The sequence below is a fragment of the Perognathus longimembris genome, chromosome 15 (assembly GCF_023159225.1).
Source record: "Perognathus longimembris pacificus isolate PPM17 chromosome 15, ASM2315922v1, whole genome shotgun sequence".
Taxonomy (NCBI): Eukaryota; Metazoa; Chordata; class Mammalia; order Rodentia; family Heteromyidae; genus Perognathus; species Perognathus longimembris.
In genome coordinates, this window is record NC_063175.1 from 7,791,427 (window position 1) to 7,813,197 (window position 21,771).

At 39.4% G+C, this 21,771-nt stretch overlaps 1 protein-coding gene and 1 long non-coding RNA gene across 9 annotated transcripts in view; one reads left to right on the forward strand and one right to left on the reverse strand.

Annotated features, from left to right (window-relative positions):
• The window catches only part of Ptprm (protein tyrosine phosphatase receptor type M), a 767,348-nt gene that overhangs the window by 536,106 nt on the left and 209,471 nt on the right, over positions 1-21,771 (forward strand). The gene's annotated exons all lie outside the window — the stretch shown is intronic.
• Positions 1,213-14,195, reverse strand: LOC125363866. Its single transcript, XR_007213370.1, has 3 exons — positions 14,184-14,195; positions 13,580-13,582; positions 1,213-1,597 (listed from the first exon to the last, which is right to left on the reverse strand). It is a non-coding gene; the product is annotated as an uncharacterized LOC125363866 (long non-coding RNA).

A 21,771-nucleotide genomic window follows, 5' to 3' on the forward strand; every position in this document is an offset into this window, starting at 1 on the left:
GTTTGGAATTTATCTTCTTGGGCTGACTTTGAACCAAGATCCTCTGATCTCTGCCTCCTAAGTTGCTAGGGTAGACCTGAGCCCCCAGCACCTTGCTTATAAAAACCTCTACTGAACCCATCCTTCCTCCTAACAGGTTTAAGAACCAGAAGAGATGACAATGACTAAAGAGTAAAGAAAAAGAGCATTACATTGATTCATCTAAATGACTAATAACACATCTTTAACACTGAACAGAAAGAGACTCTTCTAAGTCATTTGTACAGTTGTTTCTTATTTGTTTCTTAGCAGTCATGTTGGTGGTGGTGGTGGTCAATATGTTATAAGCATTAATTATCTGCCTCATGAAAGACTGCTATAAAGTTTTTTGGGGTTTTTTTTGTTTTTGTTTTTGTTTTTGGCCAGTCCTGGGCCTTGGACTCAGGGCCTGAGCACTGTCCCTGGCTTCTTCCCGCTCAAGGCTAGCACTCTGCCACTTGAGCCACAGCGCCGCTTCTGGCCGTTTTCTGTATATGTGGTGCTGGGGAATCGAACCTAGGGCCTCGTGTATCCGAGGCAGGCACTCTTGCCACTAGGCTATATCCCCAGCCCCTGCTATAAAGTTTTTAAAGAGCATTCTCACAGTTAGGCCTTGAAGTAACTTTCATATATACCCTACTGCCCTGTTTTAACTCACGGGAAACGGAGAAAGAGAGAAGTATTCCATGCCACATGGTCAGTAAAAGACCCAACCAGGAAGTGAAGCCACACACCCTATATTCAGAGCTGCTACTCAGAGCCTCTGTGGAGGTTTAGTTGAAATGTAATACACATAGGAGATGATTGATGAGGAATCTATGGGATTTATTTGGCAACACCCAAACTGACTCAAACTACCTCTCCTTCCTAGTGCATCTATTCCTGGGGCCCTGGAAATCCTGGCAGCCTCTTGCTTCTTCTTCCCTTGTTCTGGATTGGCATAGGTTCAAGGCTAAGCCTGCTTGTACTGTGTGTCCCCAGCTTTGCTCTTATCAGCTCCACTTACCTTGGTGACCCAGGAGAGAACTGGACTGGGAAGTCCCACTGTGTTCTTCCTCCTCCTCTGTGCTCTCCTGTGAGCCTCCAGACCAGACAGTGAGGCTGACAGTCTGGATGCAGGTGACTGGCACTGCTGCTGTCACCACTGTGTCTCCACAAACCAAGACGGAGGAGACTAGTACCTGCGTGGGTGAGAATTCTCCTGTCCAGCATGAAAGTATGTGACACAGTGTGAGTTTTAAATGTTGGCTAGCCAGGCACTGGCTGTGCATATGGGCCTTGAGCCTTGACTACGGAGAGGCAGAAGTGGCATGTGGCTCTGGTGTGGGAACAGTCGACAAGGTGAACATGGAGCCGCACTGTTTATGGTGTGGCATCTGATAATGAATGAGGTGATGTTACCTCGCCCTGATGTGCATGTTGTAAGTCTTTACAGTGACTCAGACTTTGCTGTTTAGGGTTCTACACTGATTTTTGTGCCAGTATCTTTTCTTAGCTTGCTTACTTTTAGTTGTACTTTATCCTACCATTAGCTTTGGGCAAACAAGAAATGGTCTCTGCTTTTCTACTCTAAATAACCCTGTGTGTGTGTGTGTGTGTGTGTGTGTGTGTGTGTGTGTATTGTGTATATATATACATATAATTCAGTTTCAGTTTGAAATGTGTAGAATCAGTATACTTTTGTTATATATTACAACAGTATTTTATAGTGTTCATATTAGTTTCACAAGTATATCCTGATAGCTATTAAATATTTTAAAATAAATTTAGTGAGAGTACTTTTTTTTTTTTTTTGGCCAGTCCTGGGGCTTGGTCTCAGGGCCTGAGCACTGTCCCTGGCTTCTTTTTGCTTAAGGCTAGCACTTTGCCACTTGAGCCACAGCGCCACTTCTGGCCATTTTCTGTATATGTGGTGCTGGGAAATCGAACCCAGGGCCTCATGTATATGAGGCAGGCACTCTTGCCACTAGGCCATATCCCCAGCCCCAAGAGTACATTTTTTATTTTTGATAAAATAACCCTGCTATTATGCCAGATCATTTGATTTTTACATTAAATCTCTCAGCCCCAAACCAGTTTTTGTTCATGTGGTTGTGCTGTGACTTGAACTTGGAACCTTGTACTTGTTAAGCAGGCACTCTACCACTTCAGCCATTCACCCAGCATTCCACCTTTTCCCATTGCTTTATAGTTAAGACTAAGTGAAAGTCTTGATGTTCCTAGGACGAGATTGAACTCTATGGCCTTGTGCTTGGTAGATAAGCATTTTATCAGTTGCCCATATGACCCCAGCCCTTTTGCTTTTATTTTGTTTTAGATATAGGATCTGGCTAACTTTGCTTGGGTTGGCCTTAAACTTGGGATCCTCTTGCCTTTGCCTTCCAAGTAGATGGGATTATAGGTTGGTACTACCACACTTGGTAAGGTCTTTGTTGTTGAAAGGGGCTGGGAATGTGGCTTAGCAGTAGAGTGCTTGGCTAGAATGCATAAAGCCCTGGGTTAGATTCCTCAGCACCACATAAACAGAAAAAGCTGGAAGTTACAGTGCTGTGGTTCAAGTGGCAGAGTGCTAGCCTTGAACAAAAAGAAGCCAGGGACGGTGCTCAAGTCCTGAATCCAAGACCCAGGACTGGCAAGAAAAAAAAAGTTGAAATATCATCATAAATAGGTAAAATTAAACTAGCAAAAACAAATGTATAGACTACATTTAGTGCCTTACAGTATTTAATATTTTACCCTCTCAGCAGCAAATTTGCCAGATTTGGTAATTTACAGACTATTTCTTCATTAGTGAGAAAAAATAAGTCAGTTTTATAATAAGTTTTCTTAAAATAACCATTTTCTAAAGTTTGTTGTATTAGTAGAATTATCAATTTATTTGTGCTATTGCAGGAGAGAAAAGAGCCAGAGAAAGCAATAAATAATCATAAGTTATTTACATAGCAGGAAGCAGTGCTGAATTCTATGGAACAAAGCTTATTTATGAGCTCTGAAATAAGGAGCCTTTTCTTCTGTTTTTGGATATTCTTTTTGAGACAAGGTCTGGCCTGGAATTCACTGTATGGTTCGGACTGATCCTAAACTCACCCTCAGCCTCCAGAATACTGGGATTTGAGGCGTGCACCACCACACCAGCTTGTTAGTAATGGCGCAGTGTTTAACCACTGCAATCCCTGCAGTGACAAGGACCACAACAATGGAATTTCTTTCCCTGGACCTCACCACTGTGCACTCAACTCTTGTAGCAGAGATGGTTATGAGGAGGAATATTGCTCTCCATTCTCTGAATTCACTAAAATGCCATGGATGTGAGCTCTTCCCAGACTCAGTGGAGGAACTTAAATACAATATATTGCCCTTCTGTTTGACTTTGGAATTAAGTTTCTCTATAAATATCATATCATACCTCTAAGCAATAGTTTCCTGAGATAAAGAATTATTGTGAGAAGATGGGAAGAAAATAAAGAGTGAAAAGTATAAATGTTATTGGTGTGTCACAGTGAGAAACATTTTCTCTCCTTTTTATGTTCATTTCTCCTGCAGGAGAGTCCTGTTGCAGTATCACACGTACACATTAGCAATGGCTGTCTAGAACTTTACATCTTCAAAAACATGTTGAAATGAGAAAAGGAACAATCACTTATCAAGTTAATGAAACACATATTTTTTTAAAGGGGAGAGTAAAGAAGAAACAAAAGTAATGGACCTACTTAAAGCAATTTCCTCTTGGCAGAGAGATTTGTTCTCTGAACTTTTCATACAGTAGCATCTATGCAAGCTTTCTAGTAGCAGTTATTTAGAACAACATTATTAACAAGAACAGACTCTTATCCTATCATAAGATTCTATGTAATTCATTGAATTGGAAAGAAATTCACCCAAGGCAGAAAATTACCATGGTGGTGTGTGTGTGTGTGTGTGTGTGTGTGTGTGTGTGTGTGTGTGTGTGTGTGTGTGTGTGTGTGTGTACTTCAGTGGTCATCACATGGGTTGATTCTAATGTGACTTGTTTTTTCCGGCCAAGCATATTTATTCATATAGCTTGAATGGATACTAATTCCCTAATTTTTTTTAAATGTTAGGCCCCCTTTTTTTCCTATAAATTCTTATTCCTGAAACAAAAGTGTGATTTGGAAACATTTTAGTATGCAAGTATTCATTTATCATCCTTCTCTTTTGAAACATGTTTGATGCACAAGATTGTTCACACTAAATAGCACATAGAATTTCAAGAGCTGAGAAGTCTTGGAGTTCATCTCTTCCTAACCTCTCTTTTTATGGAGGGGAAAAAAAACCCAAAAGCTCAGAAAAGCTAAGTGCTGAATTGAGGGACTGGGGAACCACAGCTGTGGCTCCAAATTTACAGTTTCTGCATAAATCACTTCCATGTGACTTTTTTGATGACTGCTAAACTGAGTGATGTCAGCTAAGCTAATTTCATGGCATGACAGTGACAGCACATGGTCCACACAATTAATTCCACAGCATCATGTTTTTCCAGTGCAGCAAGGTGAGCTCAAGTAATCCAACCATTTTTAGCTGTGACAGGCCCAGCTGCCTAAAGGAAAGTGCTGGGCCCCACTGTTTGGCCCAATGTGATGGATTGCTCTGCCAGCCACCACATTCTCATCAGTTACAGTCTTTGCCTCCTCAGATATTAAATAGCAAATTTGTAAATGAGCCAAGCCTTTGTGTTTATTAAGGCTTCATGCTACTATTCTCTCTGTAGAACGTTTCATGCCTCTAGTACAGTCAGTATTAGGCCTATAGTTAATCTCTTTGGGGGTCCTTAAAATATTGCACAAAGGTCCAGGCATTAGTGGCTCACACCTGTAATCCTATCCTAGGGGGCTGAGATTTGACGATCATGGTTTGAAAAGTAAGAGAGGCCATGAGACTCTTAACTAACCATCCAAAAGCTGGAAGCAGAGTTCTGGCTCAAGTGTAGCACCAGCCTTGAGCGAAAAAGCTAAGGGAGGGCACCCAGACCCTGATTTCAAGCCCTGGCACCAAGAAACTCTGTGTGTGTGTGCACGCATGTGTGCGTGCAGAGTACGCACTCCTGCTGTGTTGTATTGTGTTTGTCTGGCTTTCTGATTATTATTACAAATAAAAGTTTTGACTCATACACTAAGGAAAGAGAAAAAAAACTCAAAAAGAGCAAACTTCAGAGAGATTGCCCAGGAGTAGTTCTTTGAACTCTCAAGATATTTTAGCTGTGTCAAGCACCTGTACTGTGATTGTGTCTGAGGAGAAGAGCCTGTGGTCCAGCCCCTCCCCCCTCCTGATTGCCATCAGAGGCCCTAGCTTCCAAACCTAGATTGTGACAACTGCATTTGAAACTCCAGTAGACTGACCAGTGATGGCCCAAATGGGTCCAAAGTGAAATAGTTCCCCTTCCTTATTTCTGCCACCCAAATTACACATGCCCTAGAGCAAAGATAAATTAGTTCTAAATTTTCTGTTGAGCCCAGCCTTGGATGGGGCTTCCTTGTGAGTGTTCTTCCACCATTTGCCAAGGGCCACAGGAGGGGCTGAGCACAAAAGTCTTCCCATGGAAGAACTCTAGATTCAGTTCATGGATAATTAAGTCAAAACACAGAAATCATTCATTCTGGACCCAAATAACCTTTTCTTGCTAAGGGACTTATTTTTTCAGTTTTGGTATTTACTGTCTGAGGGAGGCTTTTAAAGGTTATACTTCATGCATCCAGTATGTGCAGCAAGTCTACAGCTATAAATGTCTCCACAGCAAATGGCCTGTGTAGTGTGCCACAGCAAGCCAGCTAGGTAATTTATGTTGCTCGAGGACTATAGTTTTCTAATAGATTGAACTGTTAGTTTTCAGGAGGATTTAATGAAATATTGAACCAGATGCCACTGGTTTGCCATGGATGTGGGACTATGAGAAATGAGAAAATGTGGCCTTGTAAACAGCTTGGGCCTCTGTGAGGGGGAGAAAATGATGGAGTCTTAGTGAAAGGGAATCAGAGGCAAGTGAGAGTATGGCAGGTCTGATGTAAATGTGTTTGCTTCTATGTCCTGTGCTTATGTGAAATGAGAGCTTAGACTTAAACAAGGAAGCTTTGAGTACCTGGAATAGTCCTCTAGATCAGGATGAGGCTAGAAGGGGCTACAGGATCTCTGTGTCTTTGTTGTTGTCTAACTATCAGATGTGCTTCTGTTGTAAGCTATTCATCAGAACCAATAGGAAGGATGACATCAGGATTTATCTAGAAGGTCTCTATGTCTCTTCAGAATGGAACTCATATATTTCATGCTAAGAGCATTGATAAAGAGACTTCTTCCTCAATGCTTAGGCTTAGTCCCCTTTTTATTTATTTCTAATGTTTTTAAAGCATAATAAGAACAAGAATCACTTCTCAAAAAAGCAGTGTATGTCTGGGTTTAAATGTAAAAAGAAAATCCTTAGAAAGATGCTCCCTGTTCTCTATAAGCAGTTATTCAAACTTAAAACACTTTTGTTATCCTAATCTGTTTGGCCTAAGAGTTGTCATTTTTAAGTTGTACCTTTATTTGTCTTCTTTTAAGGAACATCTTTGGTTTTGCCTATCCCAATTCTCACTAAGGATTGCGAACACCTACAGAGGGCCACGTGTCAGGTGCAGTGGGAAGGGCCTGGCAGAGTTCATTGTTGGGGGGCAAGTGACCCTGCACCTAGAGCAAAGAACAAAGCTTATAGTGGTGAAGTGAGCAATTCAGTGCATGTGGATTTGAGTCCCTGGGAAGACTGTCTAGGTAACTGGTATCACCACTTGTCTCTAGGTACTTCTAGACAGAAGTAAACAACCTTTCATTTAGTAGTAGTTGGGGACCTTGATTTTGTAATCCCACCTGGTCCTCGGAAATCTTTAGTAGCATATCCTATAAAAGAAAAGAGATGGGCCTTCTTGTGAAGTTGCTGAGTTCCATGATGACTGCTCTGTACTTATGTGTTACAGAGCCTTGAAGAGAATCCTAATGAAGGAAAACTATTAGGACAAGCCAGAAAGCTTCTCTTATCTTATGTGGAGAGAAAGGCCTTGGACTGTGTGCACGCAAGGGTCTGGGGAGGGCTACAGCATGGTCATTAAGGCAGGCTTTTGGCAGGTGACCTTTGAGAAGCCCTGGAACACTCTTAGACTCTCTTGTTCAATTAATTTAAAGATTGCCAGATAACATTTAAGACTCCATAGCACTGCTGATGTGTGATTTCTAGTATTTCCAACTTCAGACTTTACAACAAAAGAGTTAGTTAGATAAGCAAGCACTTGGGTTCTTTCTATGAGAACTTGTGGTCAGCTATTTGATTTGTTAACTTCCGTGGCATGCGCCCCAGCTTGTCAGATGGGTAAGCCTTAAATTCATAGGGAGACTTGTGTCTTATTGTGTTATATTACACATGATGGCGACAAGCTTAGCATGGAGCCTATTAATTGCTTTCTCCCATGCCTCTGATCTTGCCCTCAGCTACTTCCTTGGGAGTAATAAGGTCTTACTGTCACCACAACTCTGTGCACATGAATCCATTGCCTAAAAAGAGAAACATGAATACATAAACAAAGAATTGATTCTTTTCAGATATTTGCCCTCTCGTCACTAAGATTTATATGATAGATGGAAGATGACAACCTGAGTATTCCTGTGTAAGCTTCAAGGTTGGGGCAGTTTGGGCCTTAAAGATTAACCCACCTCCTGGGACATGTTTGAGGTATAGATCATCCAAGCTTTGTTTTCTGGTATTGCTGCTCTACATAGCCTCTGACTACCTATGTGTTTAGTGCACCAGGAAATTCATTTCTGCACAAAACAGAGCTGTTCTGAGACACCGAACAGATTATGCAGAAGTGTGAGCCCCTGTGTGCAGCCCCAGACCCTTCTGTCTCAGAACCACCAGGGAACTTATGACCATGATTTTTCTTGAGCACACCCCAGGAACAATAGATCAGGGTGCGGGGCAGGGGTGTCTAAATACAAATTCTTGTTCTCCCATGGAATGGTGGTCCCTGTGCTACCCAAGAAAGGAAAACTAGCTGCACATATCACTGTCTGACAGGATCCAGTGAGAAAAGAGGATGAGCCATAGACTATTGGTTTCAATACAAGAACAGAAATACTTTGAATTATCCTGAGAAGAGCTTATCCAAAGTGGAAAGAAAACCAAGGGAACCTAATTCAGTGCTCTTGATTCTTCTGAACTAAGGCTGAACCTTTTAGTTTGGTCTTGGTAGTAGATGAACTCAGTTATGTGACATTGATGGTGCAAAAGAGTGATGATGCTTAATAAACCTTGGAGTTAGGCCCCAGCGGCTCATGTCTGTAATCCTAGCTATTCAGAAGTCTGAGATCTAAGGATTATGACTTAAAACAAGTCAGCCCAGATACACAAATCTCTATGACTCTTACCTCTAATTAACCAGAAAAAAAAGCTGGAAATAGAGATATGGCACATATGGTAGAGCACCAGTGACAGTACAGGGCCCTGAGTTCAAGCCCCAAAGTACTGGATCAAAAAGAGTTTGCGGGCTAGGGGTATGGCCTAGTGGTAAGAGTGCTTGTCTCCTATACATGAGGCCCTGGGTTCAATTCCCCAGCACCACATATACAGAAAACGGCCAGAAGTGGCGCTGTGGCTCAAGTGGCAGAGTGCTAGCCTTGAGCAAAAAGAAGCCAGGGACATTGCTCAGGCCCTGAGTCCTAAGCCCCAGGACTGGCCAAAAAAAAAAAAAAAAACTCAAAAAGAGTTTGCTATATGTATATTTAAATTCATATGTATATACACATGATTTTTATTTTTTAGTTTGTGATATATTTAAGGTTTCTTTTGGGATGTATTTGCTTATACTGGGGGAAAACACTTGGGACTAAGCCAGTGTTCTACTACTGTTCCTACACCCTAAATCTTTTTTGTTCATTTTTCACTTAAGCCCCTAAAAGCATATTATGTTACCTTTGTTTGCACTAGCCTCAAACCACTATCCTTCTGTCTCCACCTTTGTAAGAAGGCTTCATTCTTCTTAATAAAGGACTATGTACAGGCCAGGGATTGTGAGTGGTAGAGAGAAATGCTGATGAATTCTTAAATATTTCAAGCTCCTGTTCTTCAGGGCACTAAGGGATAATTATCAAACCAATCCAAGGACCTAGAGGGTATAGTTGTCTGGTAAGAATCATGAGCTGTGATCAGAAAGATGATTTGGAGGAAATGATTCAATACTCTGATTTATGGATACTGTTCTGCCAGGTCAGGGGGAAAAAAAACATGCATTCACAGACAAGTCAGGGTAGCCTTAGATGGAGAGGCAGTCCTATTGAGATTACCTGAGATGAAAAGTATAAACAAGTCTCTCTCTCTCTCTCTTTCTCTCTCTCTTCATGTATATATATACATACACATACATATATTGCTAAAATAATTATCAATACTTATTATAATAGTTACTTTCTCTTATCTTCAAGCAGTTGTACAAAGGAATTTCAATTCAACATGTCAGTTTATGAGTACAGTGCTTCTTGATCAACATCACCCCTTTCTTCATTCTCTCCATCTCTCTGCTAGATCTTCCTAGTTGCATTTTCACAAATAGACATTGAATATTATGACTGCATTCTTCCACCTCTCCTGTCTTCATTTGGCTACCATACTCCCCTTAACATCACAGAGCCCCCAGGCTCCTCATGAAATAAATGGATCATAAAAATACTACTTTCAGACAAAGGATATTAGTCCATTTGCAAAGCAAATAAAACTTAAGTATGGTTTTAGAAATAAACATAAAGACCAAAGCAAAGACAGATGGACTCTGAGTTTTATAACCTAAGAATTTCTAAGATATTACTGTAAATATGATGGAAGAAATTGTCAACCAGATAATGGGATCACAATGTGACTGAGAGCAGAGGAGCATTTAGCTCAGAAATTGTAACTTAGTAAGCAAAAGAGAGATGTATGGAGAGACTGCAGTTTTCCAGCTCTTATTAAAATAAAAAATGACTTGCTACCTGAGTAAGAATGAACATACTTTCTTATTAAAAACATCTTTGTCTTATGATTGCCTGTTACTGTTTGAATCATAACTTCCATTGCTGCTTTCATTCAAAAGAAGCCATTAAAATCATATCCTTCCCAAATGTGCCCACTGTGTGAAAGCTTTAATTAAATCTACAAGTACAGCCTTAAAAGAACAAGAATCAAATTAATTGCAACATGGGCCAAGCATTTGTTTCTCTGACAGTCCTGTGCTTGGGAGAAAAGGCAATCTGTACACTCTTATCTGAATTAGTAAACTCCATCTTACTTTCCATTAGTGTGGCCAAAACCATGTGTCTTCTCCCTGACACTGTTTACATGCTAATGCCCTCACAAATAGAGTCAGTTCCAACTGGTTTCCTGGAGTCAGGGCCATAAATCCCCATGTAGAATCCTCTTGTCTTCTGCTTTCTGCCTCACTGGCTTTTGTGAGTTCTCTAGATTGAGCTCCATAATTAGACTGCAGAGTAATTAAGGAAAATTCAGCCCATGCAAATAAAGCAAAGGGATTTGCTTCTAATTATGGTAGTTATACTATAGTCAAGAAAAATTAATTTATAATATGATTATTGGTCTTTTCAGTGACCTGCAGGAGTCAGAAGTACGGAACTGATGTGGTAATAAAGATTTCTGCAACAAGTATTAATATTCTTCTACAACTGAAGGGAATTTGACATGAACAGTGTGTACTTTTAGCTGAAAGGGGGAGTGGGTTCTCAAATTCTGAAATTATAGTGTATAATTATTTTCTCTTTACTTTTGCTTTATTTGCAGAAGGTACCAGGTTTTTTGTTTGTTTTGTTAGTTTGCCAGTACTGAGGCTTGAACTCAGGTCCCTGTGCTCTCTCTCTCTCTCTTAGCTTCTTTTATTTGTTGTTGCTGTTGGTACTGAGGCTTGAACTCCAGGCCTGAGTGCTGTCCTTGAGCTTTCTTGCTCAAGGCTATCACTCTTACCACTTTGAGCCACAGTACCCCTCCCAGTTTTTTTTTTTTTTTTTTTTTTTTTTTTTTTGGCCAGTCCTGGGCCTTGGACTCAGGACCTAAGCACTGTCCCTGGCTTCTTCCCGCTCAAGGCTAGCACTCTGCCACTTGAGCCATAGCGCCGCTTCTGGCCATTTTCTGTATATGTGGTGCTGGGGAATCGAACCTAGGGCCTCGGGTATCCGAGGCAGGCACTCTTGCCACTAGGCTATATCCCCAGCCCCCTCCCAGTTTTTTGGTGATTACTTGGAGATAAGAGTCTCATAGACTTTCCTGCCTGAGACTAGTTTCAAACAACTATCCTCAGATCCCAGCATCCTGAGTAGTTAGGATTATAAGCCAAGAGCCACCATTGCTGGCCAGAAGAGAAGATTATTTTTAATATGCTGATGCTACATTATACTCACACTGGCAGTCTATAAATACCCACTCTGGCCTCTATTATTTACAACTAGGGCTTTAATTAGACAGTATGTATTTTTTTATTTTAAGGTCTCACCTATGAATGCCTTAGGGCAAGTGTTTTATGGCCAGTGAACTGTAACTGGTAATATTCAGCACTTGTTTGGGAAATGGCTGTCAGCAACATGGCCTAGCTTAGCACACTGATTGCAATGGGGATCTTGAAGATAATTTTGTTGGTTTCATGTTGTTTAGAATTTGAATTGCAAGGATTCCTACTTTGAATTACCCTATGTTTTTATATTAGAATCATCTTGCAGACAGAATTGTGTTTTCTCCCTGACCATGGCTGGCAGCCTTATTTGTGACCTGTCTGCCTCTTGCTGCTCTGCTTTGATGCTTTTTTCTCAGTCTTTAGACCCTAAAGACTAAGGTATCAGCCTGTGTCCTCAGGACTGTAAGAGAAAACACATTTGAAATGGGAAAGGCCTTGCATATTAATTAAGTGAAATAGTATCCACCAAGTATTAAATTTTAAAGATTTTGTCTGTCCAGGGTCAAACTAGGAAATTAAAAAATTCATGAGCTTATATTGTTAGGAGTTAGCTGAGGGGAAATTTATCCCATATTTTAAGCAACTAATGAATTGCTGATTGTATGGCAGTATAATAAAGAGGAGAGAACACAATTTGAAATAATCTAGAACTTCTTTTGGGAAACAAGTAAACAAGGAAGCCTGTGTAATCTTTGTCTGTTGCAATCTCTAAAAATAGGTGAAATAAGCCTTTATCTTGGGTAATTTCAGTGATGTGCCGAGAGGCAGGGTTGGGATCCTGGGACTCTTGAAGTCTTTGCACTCTTCTGATTCCTATAATGATTCAGGCAATGAAAACACTGGCAACAGGATTGTCTTGATTCAGAATTTACTAAGACTCAGTGCTCCCCCTCTATAGAACAACGTTATCAATTATTAGCTTAACCTCAAAGAGCTATCTTTGTTAATAAAGGGAACCAAAGTGCACTTCATCTCCAACAGGATGGCAATTTGTGATGTACTTTGAACGTCCAAATGACTGTTAAAGGAAGGGCAAGAGAAGGGTCATGTGAAGATTAGCTGCAGAGTAGCAAGTGGTGACTCATGAAGGCTTTTGCTCTGATTAGCAATGCCCCAACAGCCAGTCAGGGATAAAACCATCAAGGGTGATCACCTTCTTGAAGAGAAGTCAGCAATAAACAAAGGCTGCCATTCTTGATCAGTTCACTAAACACTTGCAGACTTGACTAATAATAGCTTCACTGTGACTTGAAAGCTGGGGTTGACAGTTTTAGTTATTCTTTGTGAATTAGGTTGAATAGAAATACACTTGCTTCCTTTCCATCTTTTTTTCCTTTTACCAGTTGTGTTCATTTTTTTTTGATCACCAAGGACAATCAACTTAATAAGGTAAAAGGTTGACTTAGGTGGTTTCAGAGGCTTCATTCCGTTCATGGTCACTTGACCTTGTTACCTTTGGCCTTCAGCAATATAGTACATCAGAATTAGAGCCATAGGCAGATAAGATCTGGTCACTTCACGGTGGCTAGGAAGCAATGGGAGGGGTGGAGGGAGAAAAGAGCCAGGATTTTGGTATCCCCCTTCAAGGATGCACCTCAGTGAACTGATTTCCCACTAGGTCTAAAGGTTCAATACTCCCTTAGGGGTGGAGGTTATTCAGGATCCAAACCATAGTATCCTTCCTATTTTTGCCCTGTTCTGTTTTTTTATTTTTTATCTATCTATCTATCTATCTATCTATCTATCTATCTATCTATCTATCTATCTACCTATCTATCTACCTATCTATCTATCTATCTATCTATCTATCTATCTATCTATCTGACTGTGTCTCCCTAAGTAGCCCAAGCTAGGCACAAAATTGCTATATAGCCCAGGCTTATCTTAAAGCACAATTCTCCTACCTCAGCCTCCCAAGTGTTAAATATTACAAGCATGTACCACCACAACCAGCTCCTGTTCTCTCTCTTTTTTTTTTACATGCCTATATTTCTTAATTATTCTTATTTTTTTCTACCAACCTTGCATTCTCCAGTCTTCCTGAGAGGATATATTTTCTTATTAATCATTCAAATACTGATAATTTTTAGAACCAGCTAAAATGTCTATTTTTTGTATTAACTGTTTTTTAAGTGTGAGAAGCATTTCTTTGATCCTCTATAATTTCTCACCATTCTAAGCAATAAAATAAACACTTTCTCTAGGAATTTTTCACTGTTTTCTTGGTCTCTTTAATTCATGGAACTCATTTCTGAGAACCTTCTGCCAAAATAATAACTTTAGACAAATGAACTGTAGTAGAGTTTAATTGAGCAAAAATTGACATGTGACGTAGGTATCCCTCAGAATCAGTGGGTTCAGAGAGTGCTGCTCTTAAGTGCATAGGGAGCATTTATGGATGGACAACAGAAATGATACAGAGATGGGAAGCCTAATTGAGTACAGCTTGGTATGTCTGCTTCAAACATGATCCGATCAGTTGCCTTCCCGTGTTTGGCTAAAGCATGGCTACTATGAGAGGGTGACACTTAGCTATTTGTTAGACTTGTTTGACTGATACTCTATCACACTTTCAGTCCTGCTTTTTGCTGGTGAAATTATAGGACTTGGACTTGGGTAATAGACACTTGAGGCAAGACAAACAAGAAAAACAATAGTGATATGGTCATTGTTCTCAATGCCAAGAAGCCCTAGCACTGTATTGTTGTAGCACAGAGACTTTGGTTCCACCGTGATAGCACACTCTTCTAGCAGCCTGTACAATATATCATGATACAAAATATCAGGCTCTACTGCATTTTCATTTGGATGTTTTATATGTATGGGTGTGTTGGTTCTGGCCCTTGAACTCAGGGACTGGTCACTGTCCTTGAGCTTTTTTGCTCAAGGGTAGTGCTCCACTTCCATCATTTCTTTTTTGAGATGAGAGTCTCACGGAATTTTCTGCCCAGGCTGGTTTGAGCCATTACTCTCTGACCTCAGCCACCAGACTAGCTTGGATTACAAGTGTGAGTAACCAATACCTAGAGCCTTTAGGATTTTGTTTTGTTTTTCCAGCTAGTGATTTCACAGGCCACCTCACTTTTTTCTTTAATGTATATGACCTCTTTTGTCCCATGGGGTAAAAACATATTTTATTCCATAACCAGTGGAAAATGTATGAGAAACCATAGGTTCATCAGAAATCAGAGGTTCCTAAATCAAAAATAAATAAGTTTTCACACAGTAATTATTGTGCAGATATTTATGAAGAAGTAAAAAGGAAAAACATTAATGTCCTATTTTGAAAAGAAAAATGTAAGTGTAATCCAGAAGTACTTCAGCACAACACCATTAAAGCTAGCTATGGTTATGTTGGTTGCATGTAAAATTTGATTGTTATGTAGCCAGAGAGAAGGATCCACCCACCTCCACATTATATAAAGGCTGAGCACAGCTGGAATTGTTTGTTCTTCGTTGTGGTAGCAGCCAACAGTTTCCTGCATTCTAGAACATTGCACCAACCCATAATTTTGAAGCCATCTCTGCAGGAAAGATTTAAGTGAGCAATTCTGTTCCTGTAATGAAGCAGGTGCCGCAGGTGTTCTGTATAACAGACATCACATTACCACAGTATGCAGGACATATCCATCTTCAATCCTAGCCTCTCACCATGATGGTTTGTGTTCACGTGTTGTTTATGTTCAGCCATGGAATGACAATCACCAAGTAAGATGACTGAACAGAAAAGACCCTTAAGTTGATGGCCACTATAACAAAATTTCTCTTAGCTTTGCTATAACTAGCTTAATAGGTATAATATGATTTTCTTAAAATGAGAAGATGAGCCTCAGAAGACCCTATGATTTTTTTTTTAATATAGTGATTCAAACTCCACCCAAGACCTACCCAGAATCTCTATGGAAGGCATATAAGCATAAGTACCTTAAAAGCTTATCACATAAATAAAAGGTACCCTACTTCCAGTTAAAAGCCTCTGGATGAATGAGACAGTTGCCCAAGGCATCTTCCTCAGGTGGCCTGGCGCAGCCAGGGAAAGTGAACACCTAGCCTAACGCTATGGTGGCCATCTCATGGAGGTATTAAAGAGTCATCTTTTAAGATGCCACATGGGGTAAAAAAGATGCAACAGATACTCATACTAAGTTTAGTTTACTGGCATATATAATTGTTGTGTTTTCAATTGTTTAATTGAACTTTTAACTTTTAATTATTTAAATAAAATTAATAGAGCCCTATTTTAAATGCATATTCCATACTGACTCTCAAAAAAAAACAACCCAGTACTTTTTTTTTGTTTCTCTTGTATTCCCTTCCTGTGGTTGTACCCCTGCTGTCACTCTATCTCATCTGAGTACCCTGGATACTGTATATACGTATATTAGAACTAGGGAAGGGAAAGGGAATATCAAAATAGAAAGACAAAGGATAAAAAGACAAACGATTCCAAAAGCAATAGTTACAAAACCATTTGGTATAAACCAACTGTACAACTCATGAGGGGAGAGGGAAAAGGGGAGGAGGGAGGCAGGGGAAAAATGAGGAAGGAGGTAACAAGATGGATAAGAAATGTATTCACTGCTTTACATATGAAACTGTACTTCACTTTGATAATAAAGGGGAAGAAAAGAAGAAAAAAACAATACTAGGTTTATTTTTTATTGGTAGAGTACTTTAAAACTTTGAAGAACTATTTTTAGTGTACAACTTGAAATATGTATACATTGCATAATTCCTAGATCCAGATAAATAACAGAACCCTTACTGTACCTTTCATACTTACTCTTGTCTGTGTGTAGCTAGAACATGTAAAATCCACTCCTTTTAATTTTTAAATGTGTAGTATATTAATGCTACTTACCATGTTACATAATGGATTTCTTGAACATGTTTATAGTAACTGAAATTTTGTACTCATTGACTAACACTACCACCTTCCCCCAAGTTCCTGGTAGACTTTGAACTTTCTGAATCTATGATCTCCCTTTTTTGATTCCACATACATGTGAGATCATGCAGTGTTTGCTGTTTTGAGCCTGGCTTACTTCCCTTAGCACAGTAACCTCCAGGTTCATGCATATTGTCACAAATGCTAGTTTTCCTCAGTTTATCCCAATTTTCTGAATAGACAACATGGTTAAAGCTGTTAATATGATTCATCTAGTGGTTAATTGTGTGTTTGTGTGTGTGTGTGTGTGTGTGTGTGTGTGTGTTCTGGTAGTGGAGTTTCAATTCATGGCCTCATGGCTGGTGGTCTACCACTTGAGCCACACACCTTCACTTTCCATTCTAGTCTTCTTTGCCTTTTAGAAAAAGAGGCACTACTATGTGCTTAAGACTCAATAAATTTTAAGACTAAATAAATTTTACTTGAATAGTTCATGCTTTACACTACTGAAAACAGTAAAGCCATTTCATATGAAATAGGTAATCTAATCTGGATTTCAGATACATAGATTTTAAAAGTTATATGCAAGATAATTGTCTTATTTTAATATAATTGTACTTCAGAGAATATATGTGAGAAAATATAAGAAATTATCATGACAGATTTTGAGTGTGGGTGTGACAGTATGACAATATGAATAGACCAAGTTTCCTCTCAAAAGCTATCTATGCCTGGGATATATTAAATGTTAAGTTATAGGCATGCAAAGAAAAGATTAATTAATAAATTATAAGCTGGAAATGGCCTAAGGACATAGTTAGAAAACTGGATGAGCCTATGGCAATTTCTCTGTGTGCTGGAGAAGGGAAGGTCGAGCAACGTGGAGTTGGGTGAGTGGGAGAAGGCCTGGAAGGTTGTCGAGTCTGCTGAGAGGATGCTCAGAAGCCTGTTTCGAGACCTCCGCCCTGAGCTCTCCTGGGCCCTCCCTCTCAGTAGGGTGTTCTGCAGGTCACTGTCATTTGGTACTTGGTAAGTGTGCCTAGAGGTTAATTGGAAAGTTCTTAGAAGGCTGTCATAACTGAGGGATTCAAAATAGAGTACAGCATTGCATGATGGAAGAGCAGAAAGGCAAGTTTGCACGCATGAAGAAGTGAGGAGGCAACATGGGCATGCTTTATAACCCTTCATTCCCAAGAAAACGCATCCAGTCTCCAAAGAAAGACATGAATTCCTCAACTTCCATCTCTATACATCAGCAACCAAATTTCAAAATAAGTCTTGGCAAGGAAAACGGTATCTAGACCGTAGCAGAGCCAATAATAATGTCATGGTTTATATTAAAAAAAAAATAGAGTACAGCAAAGATACATGCTATCTCAGTAGAAACAGTATAATTTCCAGAAAGTGGATAGGTAGAACATTATTTCCAGAAGGATGCCAGCTAATTAGTGTGGATGGAACAATGGGAATTGAAAGCCACCATTTTGAAAAAGCCACTGAAATATAAAATGCAAATAACCATATGTAGAGTGAGGAGCTTTGTGTAAGAGGGAGTTAAGTAAATATACGCATGTTTGTTTATAAACACACATAATACACACTACTTCCACAATGAGAACCTATGAAGAATGAACCCAAAACACTTGAAATTGGGAGAAGTAGGGTGGAGGGAAAGTGGACAAGAGTTGAGCAAGAGCTTCATCAGACTATACTGTTTAGTACATAGCATCTTTGGCTTTTGAAACATGTAAATCTTTTACATACACAAACATGAAATTAACTTAATATAAAAAATGCTTGGGGCTGGGGATATAGCCTAGTGGCGAGAGTGCCTGCCTCGGATACACGAGGCCCTAGGTTCGATTCCCCAGCACCACGTATACAGAAAACGGCCAGAAGCGGCGCTGTGGCTCAAGTGGCAGAGTGCTAGCCTTGAGCGGGAAGAAGCCAGGGACAGTGCTCAGGCCCTGAGGCCAAGGCCCAGGACTGGCCAAAAAAAAAAAAAAATGCTTGCCCAGAAGTTTGATGTAGATGGATACAGAAGAATCTAACCATACAATAAATTTCTAATACTGTCACCCAGAAAAATTATCTGAAGTCATAGATATGCCACCTACTTCATCTAGTCATGCAATGTCCATATCCACTTTAAAGATAGATTTAAAAATTACCCAAACAAAGGAGGACACTTCTAGGAGAGGAACACAGAGGTGCAATGCCTATTTACTTCTCATCATACAAAATAATATTTATCTTGTTTCCAGGAAATGGAAACGAGTTTTTCTTTGTTTCTGTTTTTTCTTTCTTTCTTTTTTTTTCTTGTTTCATCTTTTATTTGTCTTTAGGAGGGCAAGAGGAGCACAGAAATGGAGAGACAAAGGGTGAACAAATGCAGCATTGGGACTCACTAGACATTATGTTGAGAATGAACTATACAACTTGTGGGTGAGGATGGGAGGGAAAAACTAAGAGTACAAGGGAAGGGGTGACATTGTCCAGAAAAAAATGTATTCTTTATCTGACTTATGTAACAGTGTCCCCTCTGTACATCACCTTTATAGTATCAGTTAATTTCTTATTTATCCAGAGAGTAAAATCCTAAAAGCTTCTGGACACAGCTCTTTGACCATATATTCTTAGTGACATATATTCAGAGCCACAAAAGAACTAAGTGGAAGTCTTAAGTGTTGCTTGGTATATTTTCTGTTAGTACTAAATATATTCTAAAATTCTAAAATTATTCTAAAATTATTTTATGTATAGTAGGATAAAACAAAGTAATTTATAATCCACAGTAATTAGAAGTCCAAGTGATCACTGTAAGAGAGAAAATATTCAAATCTTTCATTAATAGATAAGGAAAATATTTATAATGCTAAATTTAAACTGGAAATATCAGTAAGAAAATGATATAAGTATATTTAAATATGTGTGTAACGTTTCGTAAGCTCTATTCATTGAAATGATCAGGAAATCATAAAGCCCCAGCCCACTGTGAAGGGTCCCACTGGCCAAACCTAGGATAATGTGATCATTCACAAATAACAATGGTAACTGATTATTACATTTTTTACATTTTTACATTTTACATTATTACATTTTTTTAAGTTCATGAATCTACAGTATCCGTCTAGAAAGAAATGAAGGTCAAGGTGATACATGCCTGTAATCTCAGCAGTTGGGAGGCTGAAACAGACTGTTGCAGGTTTGAGATCATCCTGAGTTATATAGCAAGACCCTGTCTCAGGAAAAATGAATAATTTCCAGAAAACAAATGAGAGGATGAGAAGTCATCATTTCCTATAAACAGAAATTTTCCAATTCTTCAAATAGTTTATGTTCACTCTATAGAGTGATTTGTGTTAATTAAAATGTAGGGTTCTTTTCTTTTTCTTTTTTTATTGTTATTATACAGGTGAGGTACAGAGGGGTCAGATAAAGACTGCATTTCTACTCCCAAGAATATGCTCCTTTGATCTCACTGTGTGTGAATGCCTAGAGACTTGTATAATTTATCATGTCCCCATGGGTTTTTTTGTTTTATTTGGTCTTTACCATCTGGTGTGTTTACTTGTAGATTTCTAAGCACATTGCAGCTATCACAAATGAGGAAAATCATGCATTCTATATTTCTCCGAGGCTGGCTTATTTCACGTAGTATAGATTTTTCCAAGTCTTTCCATTTCCTTACAAATGTTACAGTATCATTCTTTTGATGGATGAGTAGAATTCCATTGTGTATATATACCACATTTTCTTGATCCATTTGTCCATTGAGGGGCGTCTGGGCTGATTGCATATCTTGGCTATGGTAAAGAATGCTGCAATGAATGTGATTGTGCTGGTTATAGTTTCAAAAGTAAAAAAATCCCCATTTCCCAGAACCCAGTGGAGTAGTTACTAAGAAGAATCATTACATTTTGCTAAAACAACTAAATGAGATATGTTGTTACTTCTACTCAAGGTGTCACCTACAATAACTTAATTATCTTATTGTGATCATAATGCAAAGATCTGATGGTGAGTACCTAACTTGTCAATGTTAGCCAACTACTGGTAGTTTAGCCAAACACCTTGGGCCTCCCAATGCAATGTTGTTGAAAGTTTCAGAATTGCCTGGGTAGTGCTTGAAACATGAATGTTTCATCTAGAAACAACCAGGAATATCTAGAATATGAGATACTCTACAAAGAGCTGGCCTAGATGCTTCATAAAATCATCGTTAAAATGTGAAGCAAGTGGACTATTCTAGGAAAAGGAGGCTTAGGAGATATAATCAAATGCAGCCAAGTGTTGGTGGCTCACACTTGTAATTCTAGCTATTCTAGATGCTGAGATCTGAGAATCACAGTTCAAAGTCAACCCAGGCAGGAAAGTTGTGAGACTCTTATCTCCAATTAATCAGCAAAAGCTAGAAGTAAAACTGTGCCTCAAGTTATAGAGCACTAGCTTTGAGCAAAAGCGCTCAGGGACAGTGCCCAGGTCCTGAGTTTAAGCCCTAGAACCAGCACACACACACACACACACACACACACACACACACACTCTCTCTCTCTCTCTCTCATTCACACATACACTCTCTCTCTCACACACACACACACACACAAAACAAAATCATCCAAGTGATCAATTGATTATAATGAATATTGACTCTATATTAAATGATACTATAGAGTCTTTTTTTGTGTGTGAGAATGGCACAGGTTGAATGTTTATCTGAATCTCTTGGGACCAAAAGTAGATTTTGGAGGGCGTATATTGAGAATATTTGCTTAGACATCACTAGTTGGATCACTAATTTAAAAATCCAAAGTCTGACGGGTTCTAAAATCTTTCAGGACAAAAGCTGGAAATGAGAGGTGTGATTCAAGTAGTAGAATGCAAACTTAAGTGAAAAAGTTAAGCAAGAGTGCAAGGCCTTCAGTTCAAGTTCCAGCAATGACCTGAAAGAAGGGAGGGAGGGAGAAGATGTCAGAAGGAAGCTATCAAGAAGTACAGCAAGACATCCATATTGTCTCTTTTAGATGCTTATGAGTTCCTTTTGCATTATATATAATTTTTCTAAGCTTTATACTTTCCAGATAAGAACCAAGTCAGCAAAATATCTGTACCTCCAAGGGCAGTTAAAAACACGATTAAATGACAGCTAAGGAGTTTCTATCCCCCTGTGAGTTGTGGTCAGCCTCAGTGTGCATAAGATGCCCAGTAGCCTGGAGCCAGATGTCCTCCCCACGGGGTCCTCCTGTGCAGTCTCAGGGAGCTCTCTCTGCTGGTAGGGTCCAACATGTGGGGAGCAAAAAGGCCCCAGACTTCATCCAGTGAGCAGCTGGCAACATCCTGATTAATGGAAATGCAGAATGGTGCTGAGGGGCCTAGAGTTTTCAGGGACAGGTGGAC